Raw genomic sequence first — 22,430 nt, 5'->3', positions numbered from 1 at the left:
AGCAGATGCATTCCCAGACTGGTAAGTCTGGGAATGCGTCAGAATTCTTTGAGTTCCATGGGTGTTGCATGGGAACACCCCAAGAAACACCCATGGAATGCCCCTTTCACAAAGTGTAATGTGTAAAAGGGGTCCATATTTACAAAGCCATGAAAAGTTATGCAATGTGGCTTTGTGTGACCATGTAAATATGGGCTGGCACACTGTGCCACCGGAGTGAACAGAAAAATGATGCTCACGTGGCACAGCGTGACGCTGGGACCTCATAAATGAGGCCCCGGAAATCTACTGAAAGTGTTGTTGTTTGCCCTTCTCTTGTACAGTGCTGCCCCTTTTAATAACAAAAAAATATATAACATGGAGAAGATTTGTGCAAAGTAGGGTGAGGTGACCATTATATGACCACAATTTCCATGGTTTGCAGTACTACATTTTAAAAAAGTGATTTTCAACTGGGTAAAACTCAGAAATGTGTACTTCTTAAGCATGCTTTTTGTAAATTTGAAGGACTTGTATTAGGAAAGCGTTTGGTTCTGTTTTTTTAAGAAAGCAAAATCCCAGAAAGATTTGGACAAATGAAAGTAAGTCAGGGAAATATAAGGAAAAGCTACAAAAGTTTTTTTTTTTTTAAATCTTCTGCTAAAAATTGCTTAGGTAGGTACCAATAGTGCTCAAAGATGCTTAAGGTAGGTACCAGAACTGATGACTTCTTTACTATTGATCATGCAATCTCTAACAGTGGAAACACTAATAGACCTACTCATTCATCTAGGTCTCTTCGCCTCAGGAAAAAACATTATAAATAACACAAAACCAAGGGTAGGCGAAACTCATGGAGTTTCACTCCATGGAATTCCACAGAGTTACATAAAAATTCTGTGAGGTTCCACAGAGTTCTTCCAGCGGGCAGAAATTGGTTCTTCATTCTGATTTTTATCTCCAGGAGCTTGTTTCGTGCTGAGAAATTACCTCAAATGGCACCACAAGACCCACCAGATGGTGCTGCTGCCCCAGTAGATTTTTCTGTCACTCAATTAGATTTTCTACTTAAGCAGTAGACTTCCCAACCTGAACAGTCGTCGGCCCTCGCAACCACCTGCTACCATCCCCAACCACCTGCATTAGGAAAACATTGCAGGGTGGCCTATTAGCACCAGAAAATCACACAACTCACATTTGGTGAGCCAGGCTGGAGAAAAAACTCTGCCGTGCGGCAGTCAGAGGAATTTAGCTGGAACTCTGCATTACTGTATCATGTGTGCAACACAGAGTGGAAAAAATTCTTCTAACTCCGGCGGCAGAGTGGAGTTTATTGTCCACCCCTACACAAAACATTTTTTACACTCTTCTGTTTTGTGGAACTGTTCCTCTAGTAAGAAAAACTGGAGTCAACTATGTGGAAGAAGTTTGCAGGGAGCAAGAAAAGCATCACTGTTGATGGTCAGCATAGCGCAAGGAGCTTGCCAGGTGTCATGAATAGGCATGCTGGAGCCTTGCATTGTCGATCCACAAGGGCACACAATGCATGCTGTGCAAAGAGACAGACTTGCAATGGCTTGTGCTGATTTTCCATGCAAGTGAGGTAGTTTGGTGCTAACAGGCCTGTTAGTATTTGCAAAGAGCCTAAAAGCTTGACATGAAAAGCTTGAGAGCCACACCAAGGGCCCAGGACCTGAGAGCTGTGTGTTGGATGTTAGGAACTTGCTGAAGATGGGTCCAGGAGCTGTAGCGAGCTTGTTATGCCCCTGAGGCTGAGATGTGGAGACCAGCAGACTAGTTCATGTAGCCTCGCTGGGATCATGGATTCAAGATGGAAGTGCAGGTCCAGTGACAGTCCTTTCAGCAGCACAGCAATCCTTCTGGCAGAGTTTCCACAGGTCCAGATGTGTACTCTTGTGACGGTGTATGAGGTTCTTCTTTAATACACATTTGTGCCTTTGAAGTGGTGAGAAACTTAAAGAGGCATGCTTTTGAAGTGCACAGAGGCACTTTCTTCCTTTCCTTGGTTCCAGACTAACGGGAGGGGGTATGCAGCTCTTTGTGTGGAGACAGGACACAGTTTATTCAGGTGTAAGTGAGGCTGGGCCCTCATCCCCCTCCCATCCTGCTATTAATGGCCGATTGAGTCAGACCTGCGTTCCCATTGTTTGGCTGTCTAGGAGGAATACACAAAGTCTAACTGTCATCTACACCCATCATGTGATCCAAGCAGGCTGCAGGCAGCAAATCACTAAGCAAGAAAATGGAAGCTTTCTAAAAGTGACATTTTCAGAATTGTAACTTGAAGTCCGACTCACCATAAATTAGGATTTTAAATTAGGATTTCAGATACACCAGACTTGAAGGACTTGAAGGGTTTATCACTTCTCAATGTTATCCTATGGGAGGAATAGGCCTTGCAGTAGTGAATTACAAATTTAAGAGTTTTTCACTACCAAGACATGTAAGACAAAATAATACATGCCTAACTTTTTAAATACACTGCACCCTGCCCTTGCCCTTGAAGATGTCCAGGGCCTACCCTAGGAGTGACTTGTATGTACAAAAATGGAAAGTTTGGGCATGGCAAAAGGTTTATTTTGTGAGTCAATACAGCAATTTAAAACTACACACGTTGTGTCTGCAGTGACAGGTCTAAGACATGTTTAGAGGGGTATATAAGTGGGTGGCATAATCAGTGCTGCAGGCCACCTAGCGCATTTGATTTACAGTCCCTGGGCACATGTAGTGCAGTTTCCTTGGTACTTCCAAATAAATTAAAAATGCCAATTGGCTGTAAGCCAATGTTACCAGAACAAGCACTTTAGCACTGATTAGCAGTGGTAAAGTGTGCAGAATCCTAAAGCCAGCAACAAACAAAGTCAGACAAAACAGGAGTTCTGAAGTCAAAATGTTTGGGGGAAAAACGGCAGCCCTACTCTGACAGGTTGTTTTTCTTCCTGCAATGTTTTAAAACCCAATCATTAGTAAAGCTGGTGCTTTGACTTCATTGCTATTGATTACTGCCTTCTTCAGTGTCCTGGAGACAAAAAATATTCAGGCAAAGCCAATAATATTGGTAGTCCATGTTAAAATATAAAGATCTTCAACACATCAACCTGAAATGTATCATAATGTCATATTATATTATACAGGGCATCATCCTTTTCTAAGGTATAGAAAACAATGTTTTCTATACGTTTCAATATGGCAGTTGCAATGCATGAACTTTCTAGATGCCTACAGTGTTTCGATTTGATGTTTTTTGTAATTTCTAGGTGCCCACTCCGTTGTGTGACACAAAGGCCCGTATTTATACTTTTTGACGCTAAACTGCGCTAACGCAGTTTAGCGTCAAAAAATTTTGCGCCGGCTAACGCCATTCTGAAGCGCCATGTGGGCACCGTATTTATTGAATGGCGTTAGCCGGCGCAAGCAGACCGGCGCTGCCTGGTGTGCGTGGAAAAAAACCACGTACACCAGGCAGCGCCGGCGTAGGGAAAAATGGCGTTAGGGCGTCTTAAAAATGGTGCAAGTCAGGTTGACGCTAAAAAATCGCCTCCACCCGATTTGCGCCATTTTTAACGACGCCCAGACGCCATTTACATGACTCCTGTCTTAGTAAAGACAGGAGTCATGCCCCCTTGCCCAAAGGCCATGCCCAGGGGACTTCTGTCCCCTGGGCATGGTCATTGGGCATTGTGGCATGTAGGGGGGCACAAATCAGGCCCCCCTATGCCACAAAAAAAATATAAAAATAAAAATATTTATACTTACCTGAACTTACCTGAATGTCCCTGGGGTGGGTCCCTCCATCCTTGGGTGTCCTCCTGGGGTGGGCAAGGGTGGCAGGGGGGGTCCCTGGGGACATGGGAGGGCAGCTGTGGGCTCATGTTGAGCCCACAGGTCCCTTAACGCCTGCCCTGACCCAGGCGTTAAAAAGCGGCGCAAATGCGGGTTTTTTTGACCCGCCCACTCCCGGGCGTGATTTTTGCCCGGGAGTATAAATACGACGCATTTGCGTCGTAGTAATTTTTTTGGACGGGAACGCCTACCTTGCATCTCATTAACGCAAGGAAGGCGTTCACACAAAAAAATGACGCTCTTTACTCCTACTTTGGCGCTAGACGCGTCTAACGCCAAAGTATAAATATGGCGTTAATTTTGCGCCGAATTTGCGTCGAAAAAAACGACGCAAATTTGGCACAAACGGAGTATAAATATGCCCCAAAGTGTCCATGCAATGCACATTTCAAAACACAACATGATTCTTTTTTTCTATACTTTTAACAAGTCTGGTCACTACTACATTTTCCTGGCAAGTTTATGGCAGTGTTTAGAAGCCCAAATTGACTCACAAATATTCACAGTTGCCCAGGTTTTCATGGAAAGCTGGTAAATGCCTGCACAGTAATATTAGACAATTTTACACTGATGTAACATGGACCTGGAATATTTTCTCGCAGGAAATGCCCACACTTTGCTTTGCTTTAAAATCAAGGGGATATCATAGTGCTAAATGTTAAAGACTTAAGCTACTATTTAAGTTATTTAAATTGAGTGATTCTCGATGTATCAGAAACAGCTTAATATGTTGGAATGAGAGAGTATAGGAAGATCTAACTAATGCAGTATTTGACATTCCTTGACCAACCTCTATAGATACCTGCAATAGAGTTCATCACAATCAATGATCTTGGCTATCAGTTTTATTTTGACAGAAAGTAAATCATATCTGACAAATGATTGGAAATTGGCAAAGTAAATATCCCAACCACAAGTCATTATTCATGTGGAATTCAAGACTAGGCAAGGTGCCAATTGTCACTTCAGATGATTATATCTGGTGACTATCATCAGATCATGATTCTGCAGAACTTCAATGCCTGTTGTTGAACATTGGGTTACTTGTTAAGGGGAATGAAGCCCTATTGAAGCAGGAACCAACATTTCTGTCAGGTTCAGACGCAAGTTCCGGGTATCTGTCAGGCATCACACACCTACTGGTTCTGAAGAAGTTGTGGGGCTTTCAATGCAGGATCCTATGTAGCCACAAAAAATGCCGTTGATGAGGGGCTTATGATGCAAAGACCTGTAGCAAAGATGCATTGCACAGCATCAGTTAAACAGAGGCTGAGGGCTGCATTATGAAGTCCTGTGTTAGGGAGACATCGATCAGCGTATCCAATGTAGAGTTTTGTAAGGCGATGCATTGCACTGAAGTTCCAATGCATAGTTCTGGGAAATTATGCATTATGCTGTGTTGGTTCTGATGGGACCACAGCTAGGTTGACAGAGCCCCAGAACCCCCTGAATTGCTGTCAGAGACAAGACTTACAGCAGACTGAATCTAGGTGCTGGGTTCAAAATAGTGAAAGCCTTTTCTCTCCCCAAGGATTCTGATCAGTAGGCCAGCTAGCCAGACCTGGGAGTCACTCTGGTGGTCCTGGGGTCAAGATGCAGGTCTAGTCTCCAACTCAGGGGGCAGGGCATCAAAGTAGGAGCCTTTCCTGCAGAACAGCATAGCAGTCTTTTTGAGACAGTCTTATACAGGTCCAGATGTGTACTGAAACGTTGGGTCTAAGGGTCCTATATTTATACCTGGTGCCAGTTTTGAAGTAGGAGAAAATTCTGATGGTTTCCACCCCGAGGTATTTGACGTTTTCTGCTTACCTGTTCTGGTACCTTGTTGTCTGGGGTCACAAAAGGCCAGTGTCACACCCCTTTGTGAGAGTGCTCAGACAGAGCCCTTCTGGTGTGCAAATGTGGTAGGTAACAGCTCCTCCCGTCATCAAGTGAGAGGTGGTCTATCCTGCTACCATCTACTACCCTTTGTCTTATTGTCTGGAAACAATACACAAAGACCGAGTGCTAGCTACTCCATAGCAGACACCAAAGGTTAGGACAAGAATATGCCAACTTTCTAAAAGTGCCATTTTCAAAATTGTGACTTAAACATTTTCATTACCATTAAAGATGGTTCTGCATTACAGTTTTGTAAACATCAAATTCAACATTCCTATCTGCTTCCAATTGAAGGTTACCACTTATTAAATATAATGAGGATACCCAATGTTATCCTACAGGTAAAATATGAATTTAGGAGTTTTTCACTACTATGACATGTGAAACATAAAAGTACATTTGAAACTTTAAATATACTGCCTCCTGAGCTGAGTAGGGCCTACCCTAGGAGTGACTAGTAGGTATTAAAATGTGGAGGTTGGGGCCTTCTGTGAAGTTTATGTTGCCAGGTCAAACTGGCAGTCAAAACTGCACACACAGGCTGCAATAGCTGAGGGACACTTGAGTGCTGCAGACCCACTAGTAGCATTTAATTTGCAGACCCTGGGTACATGTGGTGTCACTTTACTAGGGACTTATAAGTAAATTATTATATGTGTCAATTAAGTCCAAGTCAATTTAACCATGTTCAAAGGAGAGAGCAAAATCACTTTAGCATTAGTTAAAGTGGTAGAGCGCACAGACTCCTAAGGTCAACAAAATCGAGATCAGCAAAAACGGAGGAGAAAGGCAAAAGCTTTTGGGTAAGGCCATCCTAAGGCTATCACGTCTAACATGTGTGCCCCATAGCCAAAAGTGGGGAGAACTGTCTAACCTCCTTTGAGTTCTTATCACTAAAGTAGAAGAACCAGTAGAGACCATCAGGAGTGATGTGGTCTGCCCTAGGACTGTGTTCCACTGTAAAGCCCATTTCCTGTAGTAAAATGGAACACATCAGCAGCTTAGAATTTGTGTCCCTTATTTGCATGAGACCTCTGAGGAGCCTCTGAACTGTCTAAACCCAGAAGTGAATCCCAGACTGGTGTGGTCTTATATTCTTTAGTGCCCAGACCACAGGAAAGGTCTCCCTTCTAATAGTATTCCACCTCTGTTATGGGGAAGTAACATCGTGCTGGTTAAGGCTACAGGTTAGTTTAGGCCTTCCTCATTTAACTGCACTAAGGTAGCCTCTGCTCCATGCTCTGAATTGTCCGTCTGCACAAGAAATTCCTTGGAGAAGTCAGAAGACTTGAGTTTCACACATGGCTTTCTTGAAGGAGTCAAAACCTTTCCGACAGGTCTCTGCAGATCACCTATTTAGATTGCTTCTTACAAGTCAGCTCAGTTAAGGGTTGCATATTATGTAGCAAACCTCCTATGGTATCGTATGTGGGCCATTAAGGTTCTCACCTCAGTCTGAGATTTATGGGGTCGCCAGGCCAACAGAGTCTCATTTGAGGCCTGGAAAGGCTCCACCTTGCCCTCACCCACCATGTGACCCAGAGATACCAGAGAACCCTGCCCTTTGGGGTCAAGAATCCAAGCTATTGTTTGCCTCTCAGTGAGAGCAATCTGAACAATGAGAGAAATCTGCCAGTACCCTGATGTGAGGTCAAAGGTACTAAGGAACCTAGTAGCACTAGCCTATTAATGAGCTCATCAGCTCAGGGATGGGGTGCGTGTCAGTCCTGGTGACTGAATTTAGTTCTTGGTACTCCACACAGGTCCTGGGTTCGGGAGTGGTGGCTGGTGGAGCAGCCTTAAACACTAGCACTACTGGGCTATTCCAGAGACTGCTGGAGGGCTAAATCACCACTAATGCCAGCATCTTGGAGACCTCCTCCTTGATGCTAGCTCTCACCTTGTCCAACAACCTGTTCATTTCACTCTCAACAGTCATACTGTCTCTAGTATCAAAGTGGTAGATGTTGGACCTGGCTTTTTGACAGGGACATCCCCAAACTTTTTGCCTCCTTCCTCCTATTTTTTCTGACCTGTTGTTGTTGGCTTTTGACCTCTGGGCACTTTACCACTGCTAACCAGTGCTAAAGTGCATATGCTCTCTGTGTAAATTGTACTACTGATTGGTTTATCCATGATTGACTATTTAATTTACTTGTAAGTCCCTGGCAGAGTGCACTACATGTGACTAGGGCAGGTAGATTAAATGCTACCAGTGGGCCTGCAGCACTGGTTGTGCCACCCACCTCAGTAGCCCCTTAACCCTGTCTCAGGCCTGCCATTGCAAGGCCTGTGTGTGCAGTTTCACTGCCACTTCGACTTGGCATTTAAAAGTACTTGCCAAGTCTAGAACTCCCCTTTTACTACATATAAGTCATCCCTAATGTGTGCCCTAGGTAACCCCTAGAGCAGGGTGCTGTGTAGGTAAAAGGCAGGACATGTACCTGTGTAGTTATATGTCCTGGTAGTGTAAAACTACTAAATTCGTTTTTACACTACTGTGAGGCCTGCTCCTTTCATAGGCTAACATTGGGGCTGCCCTCATACACTGTTGAAGTGGCAGCTGCTGATCTGAAAGGAGCAGGAAGGTCATATTTAGTATGGCCAGAATGGTAATACAAAATCCTGCTGACTGGTGAAGTCGGATTTAATATTACTATTCTAGAAATGCCACTTTTAGAAAGTGAGCATTTCTTTGCACTAAAATCTTGTTGTGCCCTTCAATCCACGTCTGGCTAGGTTTAGTTGACAGCTCCTTGTGCATTCACTCAGACACACCCCAAACACAGGGTACTCAGCCTCACTTGCATACATCTGCATTTTGAATGGGTCTTCCTGGGCTGGGAGGGTGGAGGGCCTGCCCTCACACAAAGGACTGCCACACCCCCTACTGGGACTCTGGCAGACAGGATTGAACTGAAAGGGGGCTTGGTGCATTTCTTAGAGGCTCTTTGAAGTCACCCCCACTTCAAAGGCACAACTTAGTATAAAACAGGGCCTCTGCCCTACTTCATCAGACACTTGCTGGAGAAGAAACCTGAACCAGAAACTACATCCTGCCAAGAAGAACTGCCTGGCTGCTCAAAGGACTCACCTGTCTGCTTTTCTACAAAGGACTGCTGCCTTGCTGTTGGCCTGCTGCCTTGCTGAACTCTTGCCTGGCTGTAAAAGTGCTCTCCAAGGGCTTGGATAGAGCTTGCCTCCTGTTCCCTGAAGTCTCAGGACCAAAAAGACTTCACTCTTCCTCTTGGACGCTCCGTGCGCCGAACTTTTCGATGCACAGCTTGTTCCGCGGCAAGAAAAACGCCGCACACCGACGCTGATCAACGCAACGCCTTTGGGACGACCGAAACTTTGACGCACGGCCTCGCAAGGACAACGCCGCCCGACTTCCCGGGAGAAATCGACGCGACGCCTGCCGTGAGATCAAAACTTTGACGCACAGCCTCGCAAGGACAACGCCGCCCGACTCCGCAGGAGAAATCGACGCGACCCCTGCCGTGAGATCAAAACTTTGACGCACGGCCTCGCAAGGACAACGCCGCCCGACTCCGCAGGAGAAATCGACGCGACGCCTGCCGTGAGATCGAAACTTCGATGCGCAGCCCCGCAGAACGACGCGCAGCCGGAAAACAAGCAGGAAAATCCACGCACAGACCCGGGACATCTGGTAATCCCCGCGACCCACAGAAAGAGACTGTCCACGCGCCGGAAAACGACGCCCGTCTTCCCCGCGTGGAAAATAACAACGCAAGTCCGTGTGTGCTGGGGAGAAATCGACGCACACACCCTTTTTCCACGCACCTCTTCCTTTGTGGCCCTCTGAGGAGATTTTCCACCAGAAACCAGGTACTCTGTGTTTGAAAGAGACTCTGTTTACTTTCTAAAGACTTAAGACACTTTATATCACTTTTCAGTGATATCTTTACAAATTCATATTGCAACTTTGATCGTTTTGACCTGAAGATACCCAGATAAATATTATATATTTTTCTAAATACTGTGTGGTGTATTTTTGTGGTGTTATGCTATGGTGTTGTATGATTTATTGCACAAATGCTTTACACATTGCCTTCTAAGTTAAGCCTGACTGCTCGTGCCAAGCTACCGGAGGGTGAGCACAGGCTGATTTTGGATTGTGTGTGACTTACCCTGACTAGAGTGAGGGTTCTTGCTTGGACAGAGGGCAACCTAACTGCCAACCAAAAACCCCATTTCTAACAGTAGATACATAAATATGTACACCCTGGGGTGTGAGAAAACAGAAAGGTCTGTAAGCCAATTTTACCATATTCAAAGGAGAGTGCACAAGCAATTTACTACTGACTAGCAAAGTGGTACAATGCATGCATTGCGCATTGCACTACTTTGTAAATATGGCGTGGCGAATTTGGTCTAGTTGGGCCACATTAGCATCCTAACAAACTACTCTAAAATGGGCCAAGAAAGCGCTAGGCCCTCTTATCCTGGGCCTAAATTCCTTATAGATATTTCACTGTGTAGGTTCAACTACATTTTTTCGTGGGCCAGGCCTAGATCTGATTGAAATATTAGTTCTATATGTTTGCCAGGGAAAATGCTAGTAAAATCATTCAACGTTATTCCCTACATACCTTTCAAGCTATATTTTAATGGTAAAATCATATTTCTGCTAACTTCTGCTATCAAATAATAACTTTAGAAAACTATACTTTAGGCTACCAGAACTGGCTAAACCACTCATCAAATCTCCAGAGCTAGAAAACATAACCTTGGCTCATGGAGTTAGCAAACCTGGCACAGAAAACAATGGCCCATCTCTGTGCACAGGGAGGACCGGGATTCATTACTCACCATTGAGTAGAGGTTAGCTTTGTGTGAGTTGACATGAACAGCTGTCGTAACAAAGGACAGCCTTAGCACTACCTTCTTTGATAGGAGATGCCAGCGTGAGCTTCTCCTATTCATTCCTAGGACCATTCTAGACAGCTGGGCTCTAGACACATTGGAGGAGAGAACAAGTGTGGACCCTGTCAGGTGGGAGGAGTGCTCATCTATTAAGAGGAGTGGAAAATGGACTGAAGTTAGACCTGCCTGGTAGCAGAAGCATTTTGCAATATTGGAACAGGTAATCATGGGTAATATTACAGTAAGGCAAAAAGGAAGTGTTGCAACAGAAAGTATTAGGGCTTCAAAAATAGTAAGGATTGAGTTGCAGAATTTCTCCAATTACTCACATGAGCACTTTTCTCAAAAGCTTCCTTGACCTAGGAAGACTCCATGTGAAGATGAAAGTTGTAATTAAAATAGAGCCCTGAATGCTTATGGAAGACAAGGCCTCACTTAAAGATTCAAGGATTCATGACTATTGCTGACACTCAGGGACAGGAATTGCTCTGCAAGGGCCAAGTGGTAGGTTTTTCTATGTGCTCTGGTTCCACTAGATCTCCTTATTATATTGTAATGATCTCTGCTTTGAATGTTTTTGTGTTATGTTCTGTACTTTACAATTGTTGTTACCGATTGAATTTAACAGACTTCTCTGGTATGGACTTTTGCTTGTGCCATGGCTAGCATGGATTGAGCAGAAATTCTCTTAGAACTGCACTTTGACCTTACCAAATAGTGTTAATTAGGTTGGTAGGGGTCACTCATTTCAAATTTAGAACACCAATGCCAGATTTAAAAAACGTTAGCAGGCCTTTGGACATTTTTTTATGTAAAAGTGGCACTACTCAGCACCATATTTAGATTTTGTCGCAAGAACAGTCTAGCGACAAAATTCCTGACTTAGCATAATTTTTTCGGAGCACCACTTCATTCGGTAATACGACAATGTTATGCAAGCTAGGCATTCCCTCCGAAAAAATTACGCTAGCCACCTGGCACCATATTTATAATCCAGTGGGAAAACGAAACACTCATATAACCGGGTCCAAAAAATGAAGCTAATTCCAATTTGCTTCAAAATTTTAACATCTAGGCCCTCAATATGACATTGGCGGTAAATCCTGCTTACCGCCACGCTGACGGCCACCAACTTACCGCCACAGCGGCAGATATCAGTTCACCATATTATGACACACACACACCAATTTGACAGAATTCAGCCACATACACAAATCCGCCAGACCAAAGGTCAGTGATAAAGTGGTAGTATCAAAACCCACACAGTTACGCCAACAGAACAACCCCCCCATTATGACTCATGAATCACCACGGCAGACATTCAACAGCGGTAAACCATTGGCGGTACATACTGACGTGCTCACAATGGACACCCACAGACAAAACAACACCACATTGGATAATTCAAACAACATACACCTGACACCATTACACACACCACACCCACACCACCATAAAACACACCCACATTACCCACAAGCCTTAATGATTACAATTCATTGGCACGAGACTGACACCAAGACCACTTAGCCAACTAGAGCCACACACCACTCACACCCATACACCACTCACACACTACACATCACACACCCCAAAACATTACCCAACACACCCTCACCAACACACCTCACATAACTCCCGTGGCACATAAAGACACCCCCATTTCACAGAGGAGGAATTAAGGGTCATGGTGGAGGAAATTGTCAGGGTAGAGGTGCAGCTATTTGGAGCACAATTGCAGCAGATATCCAGTGCAAGGAAGATGAAGCTATGGTGGAGAATCATGGACAGGGTCAATGGCGTGGGACAGCAACCAAGAACAAGGGGCGACATCAGGAAGAGGTAGAACGACCTATGGGGGAAGGTACATTCCATAGCAGCAAGACACCAGTTCGCTATACAAAGGACTGGTGGTGGACCCCCACAACTCACAGCATGGAAGGAGCAAGTCTTGGCAACACTGCATCCTGAGGGCCTGGCCAGAATCAGAGGAGGACTGGAATCTGGTAAGTCAACTTCCAACAATTATCACCCCCCACACCTGCATGCTATAACATACCCTCACCCCGATCACTCCACTCCATCCCAAACACGCCACCATCACATCTCTTCAATCCGAATGCCAATCCCTGCATGCAGTACCAATGCATGGACACCCCTCACAGCCCTGCATGGACACTCTTCACTAAAGCATACATAGCAGAGAAAACTAACAATCCCACCATAGACCAACATACACAAGTAAAAGCTGGCAAGGCAACACCAACCATGGGGTGGAAGCCAGGGATGTACAATAAGGCATACACATTAACCATAACACATCATTTCCATCACAGAGGTACCTCAGCCAATGTAACTGGTGAGGAGGTGCCAGCACTATTCAGTCCCCCAACAGAAGAAGCTCAGAGTGATGACAGTAACTCTGGACTTCAGGATCTGGACGATCTACCTGGCTCATCAGGGACCACTGGACAGCTGGTTACCCAAGACCAGTCACAAACCACCACAGAGCCTCCCCCATTAGGAAACAACACCACAGCAGCCAGCCAACATCCCCAAACCTCTGTCCCCAGGACACATCAATCAGCAGGGTGCCCATCTTACAGGGACCACAGGCTACACCATACACCCAAGACAATCAGGGACCTGGGGCAGTGGCAGTGGGCACACCGTTCAGGGGGCAGAGGCACATGCCACCAGGGACACTGGGAGGACTGCTGTGTTCCGGGGGGGGGGGCAGGTCCAGGGAACTGACTCTCCAGGAGGTACTCTCCGAAATTCTGGGAGCCTACCAACATTCCCAGGACACGATGGGCCAGATCCTGGATTGCAGTAGAACAGGCACCTGCAGGGGGGAGAGTACCAGGGGATCAGGGAAACATTGCAGGCCATCAATAACACCCTGATCTCCATAGCAGGGGTGCTGGCAGACATGGCCAACATTATGAGGGAGGCAGTCTGACACCAGCAGGCCCCTGCCACTAGCCAGTAATCTGAACAGCCTTCCACTTCTGCTGCCGCTAGTGGCCAGGAGGTCCCGCCACAGGACTCACAGGCCACCAGCACCCCTCCCCCTGCAGAAGATGAACCACCCTGCAAACGTTCCCTGCGATCCAGACAGAAGCCAGAGACACTTGCCAAGACCCCCACAAGGAAATGAGACTCTCCTGATTGTCCCCCTTGTGTCCCACACAGTAACCCTGTCCACCTTGAATTGCAATTGCCCCCCTTCCTATGTCCCATTGGACACTGCACCTGTGCTACAAACAGACTGGAACAATACCCTGACCTTTCCTCCATTATCACCCCATCCTATTGAACTTTCCCTCTGTATGTTAGCACTTCAATAAACGCTCTTTGATAATATCAATAGATTTCAAGTATTTCATGTATTTCAAATATGTATTGATTGAAACAGGTACAACTAGTGCAAAAGAACTGTACATAGAATGAGCATAGAATGAATGACCTGTAGCTGACTGTTGTGATCACACCAGAAGTATTTGTCATATCGCCAACATCTGCAAAATGAATAGCCAGAGAGAACAGTAAGTGGGCATAGAATTGCGAAATACCAGCATGCCAATGCCACACAGAATACAACCTCTCCTGTGTGTCATTAGAAGTACTGACAGATTACAGTTGTTCTGTTGTCCTTATCCTTATCCTCTGCCTCCCCATCCTCACTGTCCACAGGTTCAACTGCTGCCACAGGGGCATCTCCAGTCTCATCCTCCTGCAGAAAAGGGACATGGCGTCTGAGGGCAGGTTGTGCAACATGCAGCATGCCACTACTATCTTGCAGACCTTCTTGGGGAGACACAGGAACATGGCCTTCAGGACGCCAAAGGTTCCCTCAATAATCCTTCTGATTCACCCATGTTCCTCATTATAAAGTTAGTCTGCCCTTGTCCTGTGGTCAGCAGTCATGATAGTTTTGGGTAACCAAAGTCACCTGCAAATATTGAGGGACAACATTTAGTCACTCACTATCCTATATGGCCCACACCATACCCATACACCAACATATAGCGGGTGGGAACCAGGGCTCACCTATTAGTCACACCCTGTGCCTCTGTAGTTGGGCCATCACATTTGGGATGCTGCTATTCCTCAGGACAAAGGCATCATGCACCAACCCAAGGTACTTAGCATTGACGTAGGAGATGTACTGGTCCGCCAAGCACACCATCTGCATATTCATAGAGTTTAACTCTTACGATTCCTGAACACCTGTTTATTCTGATGGGAGGAGGGATAAATGTAATATGTGTTCCATGAATAGCACCAATTATATTGGGGATATGTCCCATTGCATAAAACTCGGCCTTCACAGTGGCCAAATCCTCAACCTGGGTGAATGGAATGTAGCTGCACATGTGTTTTATCAGGGCAGGCAATACAATTGTCAGCCCTATTGAGAACATTGGCTGTGGCATTCCTGCTGCCAAGCCCACTGTCACTTGGAAAGAACCAGTTGCCAGGAAATGGAGCACTGATAGAACTTGCCCAGTGGGATGACGGATAGCAGATATCAGGTGGTTATGTCTCCATCTCCTATTCATCCCCAGCGGTAGGAATCTAAAGGACAAAAGAGTGAGGAACCTGTCACGAACTGAACAATGGAGCCACAACAGTAGTTTGCGATCTGTATACATGAAATGGGTCAGTGTCATCTGTCCAGTATGTGGCTATTTCTCCTGTGACACAGCATTATTCCTTAGGCCTGCCCCCTTGAAATGGTGACCGCCTGTCCTGTGTGGAGGGACAGGTGGAAATGAGGTAATGCCGCTGACGTTATGCGCCCTGGTGGGTGGCGGTCGGGAACCGCCGTGCAATTCCTCATTGGTTAATATTGGGCCCTATGGGGTACAGTAGCCAATGGTGATCTACGCCGGTGGTATGCACCGCCGTGGACGTGACTGCCATTTTCAGATTCCTCGCTTGTTTCCTGACCTTCCATAGGAGAGAACCTACATTGCATGTGCTGTTGGGACCTGTGTCTGAAACCTACCATGGCCCGTGTGACCAGGGGAAGGGCCGCAGCATTCACCTCAGAGGAATTGGAGAGACTGTTGAATGGGGTCCTTCCCCAGTAAGGATTGCTGTATGGACCTCCAGACCAACAGGTGAGTACACTGTGGGCACGATGCATGTGGCATGCATGTATGGAGGTTTGTGTGAAGGCATCGTGTGAGGGGGGAGGAATGTCCTCCTGGCTGGGTACACATTGAGTGCTGGGCTATGTGTGTGCCAAAAGTGCTGTAAACGGGTATGGTGGGCCATTTGTGTAACTGGCTGGACTGTTTGTCTAATGGTGTTCTCCTGTCTGTTTTGCCTCTGCAGGTCAGTGCCCATCAAAAGAAGGGAATGTGGCATGCCATGGCCAAGGAGATGTGGACCCTGGGGGTCTATGGCAGGCGGAGCACCCACTGTCGCAAATGGTGGGAGGACCTGAGATGCTGGGCACGTAAGACAGCGGAGGCCCAGCTGGGGATGGCCTCCCAATGAGGAAGGGGTGCCCGTCAAACCCTGACCCCCCTGATGGCCCGCATACTGGTGGTGGCCTATCCAGAGCTGGATGGACGCTTGAGAGCAACACAGCAGCCACAAGGGGGTAAGTACAGTGGCTATCATTACAATTTACGCCTGGTGGGGCGCTATCCAGGTAGTGGTTGTGTGTCAGGGTGTGCCCCTAGGCCAGGCCAGACATAGCAGCGTAGGTCCTCTGGCAGCTACGGGTCTGAAGGGAAAATACTGCCTACTTAGCTTGTTAGCATCTACTACTGGCCAGGGCTGCGTGGGTGCTGCAATTGGTGGTGTGTGTTCCTCATCATGCCTTGGTGGCTAGCATTATCACTGCTAGTGCAATGCATAGTGCGTAGGCCTGTACCCTGTGTGTGAGGGTGCTGTGTATGCAAACGGTGGTGTCGGTGCAGTCACTGACCCAGTGTATCCTTTGTCTCTCTCCCCCCTTTCTTGTTTTGTCATCCTGTCCTTTTGTGCATTAGCATCATCTGGCGGAGGAGCATATGCCCCAGCGACGGGAGCAGCTGTATCCCACACTACCCTGGAGGCAGAGTCCACCGACGCTGAGGGCACCAGTGGGGGGGAGGGCGAGGAGAGCACCACAGCGGAGACTGGACGGGACAATACAGACTCTGATACCTCCTCCGATGGGAGCTCCCTGGTGGTGGCGGACACCTCTGTGACCACCCCAGCTGCAGCTACAGCAGCCACCCCGTACCAGCACCGCCCTCCCAGCAGCCCCTCAGCGAGTTGCCTGTGCCTGCTCCCAGAAGAGGGTAGGCATCTCCTTCGCCCCAGGCACCTCAGGCCCTGCCCCGTGAGCCCTGCTGCCCTGAGTAAGGAGGCTATTGACTACCTGAGTTCCATCTCTGTAGGGAAAAAAAACATTGTGAATGCCATCCAGGGGCTGGCAGTCCAGATGCAACAATCTAATGCATTCCTGGAGGGCATTCCCACTGGATTGGCGGCCCAACAGAGATCGATGCAGGCTCTGGCCTCCTCTCTGATGGCAACCATTGTCCCTGTTTCTACCATCCCCCCTCCAACTTCCACTTCCCAGTCCCATTCTCCTCAACCCCAACCCATCCCAAGCACACAGCCAGACGAGCATGCACACAGAACAACACCCAAGAGTGTCACAGGCCAACACAAGCACCACACTTCATCTCACAGGCACTCACACAAACACCATCCAGTTGCAGACACAACAACATCCACTATTTCCACTTTCTCCCCCTCCTCCTCCTCCACCTCCCACCCAGATACTTTCACACTCACACCTGCATGCACTACATCATCATCCACCACCTGCATCACAACCACACGAAGCAGAACACACACCTCACTGGCAGACACCTCCACAACATCCATGCACACGTCCTGTGTGTCCTCTCCCACCGTCTCTGTTCCCCCTCCTAAGGTACACAAATGCAAGCACTCAGACACCCAACATCCATCCACCTCACAACAGCATACAACCCATGCACCTGCACCCACATCCAGCAAACATCTCCAACAAACACTCTCTCATCATCCATTCCCATTACTTCTCCCTCTTCCTGCCCCAATGTCCCTAAAAAGCTTTTCCTTTCCACCATTGACCTCTTCCCTACTCCTCCCCCCATCCTGCACGTATGGCCAGGATATCAAGAATTCAGCCAAGAACCTCAGCCAAACAGTCCACGGGCCTAGTTCCATCAGCATCTACTCATGGTGGAAAGGATTCCAGGCCCCAAATACCGAAGGGGAAGGAGTCTGCACCAGCCATCAAAAAGGGGAATGAGCCTGCACCAGCCAGCAGAAAGGGGAAGGAGGAGCCTGCACCAGCCAGCAGAAAGGGGATGGAGCCTGCACCAGCCAGCAGAAAGGGGAAGCAGCCTGCACCAGACAGCAGAAAGGGCAAGGAGCCTGCACCAGCAAGCAAGAAGGGCAAGGATCCTGACCCAGCAAGCAAGAAGGTGTAGGAGCCTGCACCAGCAAGCAAGAAGGGGAAGGAGCCTGCACCAGCAGCTGTCACAGAGCCCCCACCACCAGCCATGGTTGTGCAGCCATCAGTGAGTGCAGGGGCTGAGTAGGAACCTCCCACTACCACCACCACCACAGTGCAGCCATCGTAGGGTGCAGGGGCTGAGCAGGAGCCTCCCACTACCACCACCACCACAGTGCAGCCATCGCAGGGCGCAGGGGCTGAGCAGGTGCCTCCCACTACCACCACCACCACAGTGCAGCCATCACCGCCAGCGGACGCCATGTAATTCACCCTCTATGGGCTGCAGTGCGGCCTTTCCCCTCCAGAACCAGTGGGCAAATCACCCACTTGAGAGCCTGTGGCCTTGCACTCCCCAGGACAAAGCAACGGGCATGTTGCCCCCTCCACAACCAGTGGGCAAGCCACCCACTTGAGAGACTGTGGCCTTGCACTCTCCAGGACAAAGCACAGGGCAGGTTGCTCCCTCCAGAACCAGTGGGCAAGTCACCCACTCAAGAGACTGTGGCCTTGCACTCCCCAGGACCAAGCACACAGCATGTTGCCCCCTCCAGAACCAGTGGGGTATGCACCCACTTGAGAGACTGTGGCCTTGCACTCCCCAGGACAAAACACAGGGCTTGTTGCCCTCTCCAGAAACAGTGGGGTATTCACCCACTTGAAAGATTGTGGCCTTGCACTCCCCAGAACCAGGAACAGGGCATGTTGCCCCCTCCAGAACCACTGGTCTTGTTTCCGCATCCGGCTGAGGTGACCCCCCCTCCCCCTGAGGTGCCTGCCTAGTTGCCAACTGATGCCCATGCAGTGTTTTCTCCATATTGGTGCAGGTAATGAGTGGGACCTTGGACTTTGCTCTGTGGCCATGTGGCCCCTTTGAACTGAGGACTGGGCAGTGTTACATTTTTGTACATTTGTACATATCTGTTGCATTAGCAAATCGTATTATTAATTTTGTGTTGATCTTATTACAATCACTTTAGTTAATTCCTTTTGTCCTTGCATTATTCAGCTGAAATAGTTTTCTTGTGCAGCTGGTTGTGGTTAGGGTGTTTGTGTGTATGGTGTGTGTGTGTTTCGTGTGTGTGTCTCACTCTTATTTTCCTCCCCCCCTCCCTTGTGTGCTAGGCGGCTGTACTCACCGTGGTCGTCTTCGCCAGTGTTGGTGTTCATGGTGGAGCATGACGTAGAAGATCATCGGAATACTTGCAGTTCTGGTTCCATGGCAGCGTGGTTCTTCCCTGTGTCTCCAACGGTGAGTCCTTTCACTTCTGTAATTCTGTAATGTGTTTCCGACAGGCTTTTGATAGCCTTGGTACCGCCCCGGAGAAGGTGGCGGATTGTGTTGTCATAATATGGTGACAGAACTTTGTCTTCCGTCTGGCTGTAGGGGGCTACCGCCATGGTGACTGTTGTTTTCGCCCTAGCGGTCGGTGTGGTACATTGGCTGTCTTTCAGAGATCTAACCGCTAGGGTCATAATTTGGGTCATAGTTGCTGCGTGCCTGTTGGCTGTATTACCGCCACTTTATCACCGACCGCCTGGTTCATAATGAGGGCCCTAGTCAGATCGGGCTTTAAAAAGAGGCCCAGTCACAACTACATAAGGGAAACACACTAAAGGAACACTGGAAAGCAACTGGACAACATGGACCTGTTATTGCTACAGCTCAGCACCTGGAGAAGATGATAGTGGCAACGCCAAGTGTCACAAGCACCACCATAGCAACCTCAAACACCATCACAGCAGCCACAAAGGCAGTGCAGTAGGAAGGACATGATATTTTGCCAAAGCGCATCCATCTTTTGCCTCAGGGTAGAAGAGGTGATCAGGCTCTACCGTCTGAAGTGGGAGTCCATTGTACGGTTTCATCACGGAAAGAGTGGAAAGCCACACAACCATTCCACCCATGACCAGAGTCCTGGCTGTCCTACACATGCTGGCCTCCAGATCATTCCAGATCACTGCTGCACAAGTGGATGGTATCTCCCAACTTTCCCTTTCTGCCTTCGTTCCTATGGTGCTGGATGCCATCATCCGCCTCACAACCCAACACATCCGGTTCCCCAATACCCAGCAACTGCAGCATGAGATCAAGCAAGGATTCTATTAAATTGCTGGGTTCCCGCATGTGCTGGGTGCAATGGACTGCACCCATGTCCAACTTGTCCCTCCTGCTGCAACAGAACATCTCTACAGGAACTGCAAACATATTATCATTCAATGTCAGGCCTTTGTGAACCACCTTGGAATATTCTCCAACAAACTTGCAAAATATCCCAGCAGCATCCATAATGCCTACACTTTCAGACACTCAATTATCAACCAACAATTCCAGGCTGGACAACATGGCAATGGCCTACACGTAGGTAAGCCACCATACAATTCATAACACAGAAAAACACCAAGCTTGAGGGACAAACAATACATACACCACACTAAACATACATGGACAGGGAAGCACAGATGATTAGACAACACGTCACACGCCACACTACACCACATGCAATGCATATCACCCTCATATACGTCCATATATACACGTTTGTTGCACCACCTGACTGAAAATGTACTTGCCAGACAGTTGGAGCTATGTCCCCTTTGTGTGCAAATGCTGGGGTTAAACCACTACATGTGTCAACAAGATGACACCAAAATACTGATCCTTCACACATCACACTTACCAAGGAATATTTCAGCTATGTGTCTTGCATTGGACATGCCACCATTATACAACTCACATATTGGGACTGTCCCACATTTACCATGCTGTAGAAACCTGAGGCAGCACTGATATTTAATGCCACCAAGTGGTGCCATCACCATTTAGATATCACCAAAACATACCTGATATACTTATTGTGTACACGGTTTCCCTTGTGTGGAGCACAAGATCATTTGGAGGAATGGGTACCTCACAGCACACCAGCAATAAACGCTGTAAATCCCACATCTCCTTACAATGATACAAGGGTACCAACAGTGGACTGTGGCAGCTGAACTACTGCCAATGTACTGGTAGAGGCCAGAAATGCTTATGATTGAGGAGCCTTGAGACTTAGCAGGGCTGGATTGGTGATGCAGGGCACTGCAGAAAAGCACACCATGCCATTCCTGTCCCACAGGTGTCTGCAAGCTCTTGCATACATCATAATTCATCACCTATAACAGTGCCACACTGAACCTCATGCACATATGCATGCGAGCCAGCAATTGGCAACAACAGTTGCGCAAGGAAGGCATTTCAAGGGCAAATGATTGGGAGTCACATGCAACACACAGGGCGCAACACCTGTTTCATGGCACACCACACCCAAAATAATTAAAAATTTACCTAACATCTCTCTTCTGCAGGTATAAAGTTAAGAGACCAAGGGCCACATGTTAGAAAAGTGGTGTAGCATCCAAAGCATTGCCACTTTCCCTACGCCCCTTAGCACCCCCCTACAGCCACCATGGGTGCGCCGTATTCAATATATGGTGCACCATGGCACATAGTAGGTGCAATAATGTCAAGATAATTGATGCTATTGATGGACTGTGCAGAATTAGTGCTAAAATTGTGGTGTAAATACTGCCCAGTACATGGGGCCCATTGAAAGCAATGGTGTGCCCCCTCTTAACCCCTGCTTTGTGCAGGCATTAGAAGTGACGGCTAAAAGCAATCCATTAGAACCTCTTAGATTCCTCTGCACCATTTTTCAGTCACCCTAAAAGGGAAACGTCCCCCTTGCAAACATGATGCCTGGCAAAGGCACAATGTGGCGCAAGGGGTTACAAAGTGTTGCACTGCATGTGTAGTGCCACTTTGTAAACATGGCACAGCGTTTGTGGCCTTGTTGAGCCACATTAGCATCAATCAAAATGATGCTAATGTGGTGCAGGGAGGCACTAAGTCCTCCTAACTTTGGGCCTCAGGGTCAAATATAGGCAACACCACACATTATCAGCATGGGTGATCTGTCAGACCAGAAATTAATTAATAATCACTAGGTCCCTAAGGCACAACCCATGATAGGAAAGTGCACCACAACACACCAATACAACTATCCATCCAAACAGAAACACACACAATACCAGAAGCATGTCGGAATCACCACTCCACTTAACACAAATATGTGCCATGGCACAGAGCAAATATGAAATATGCATGCCTGACACATTTTCTCACATTCCTTTGCAGCATACCAAGGGCATGTTATCAAGCCATGGCTTGTAACCTCTTTTGGAAATCCAACTACTGATGCTGAGCGGGCTTACAATGAAGGCCAAGGAAGGACCAGGAATGTGCTGGAGAGGACATTTG

This window comes from Pleurodeles waltl, chromosome 2_2, assembly GCF_031143425.1.
Source record: "Pleurodeles waltl isolate 20211129_DDA chromosome 2_2, aPleWal1.hap1.20221129, whole genome shotgun sequence".
NCBI classification, from domain to species: domain Eukaryota; kingdom Metazoa; phylum Chordata; class Amphibia; order Caudata; family Salamandridae; genus Pleurodeles; species Pleurodeles waltl.
This window is presented reverse-complemented; position numbering follows the sequence as displayed.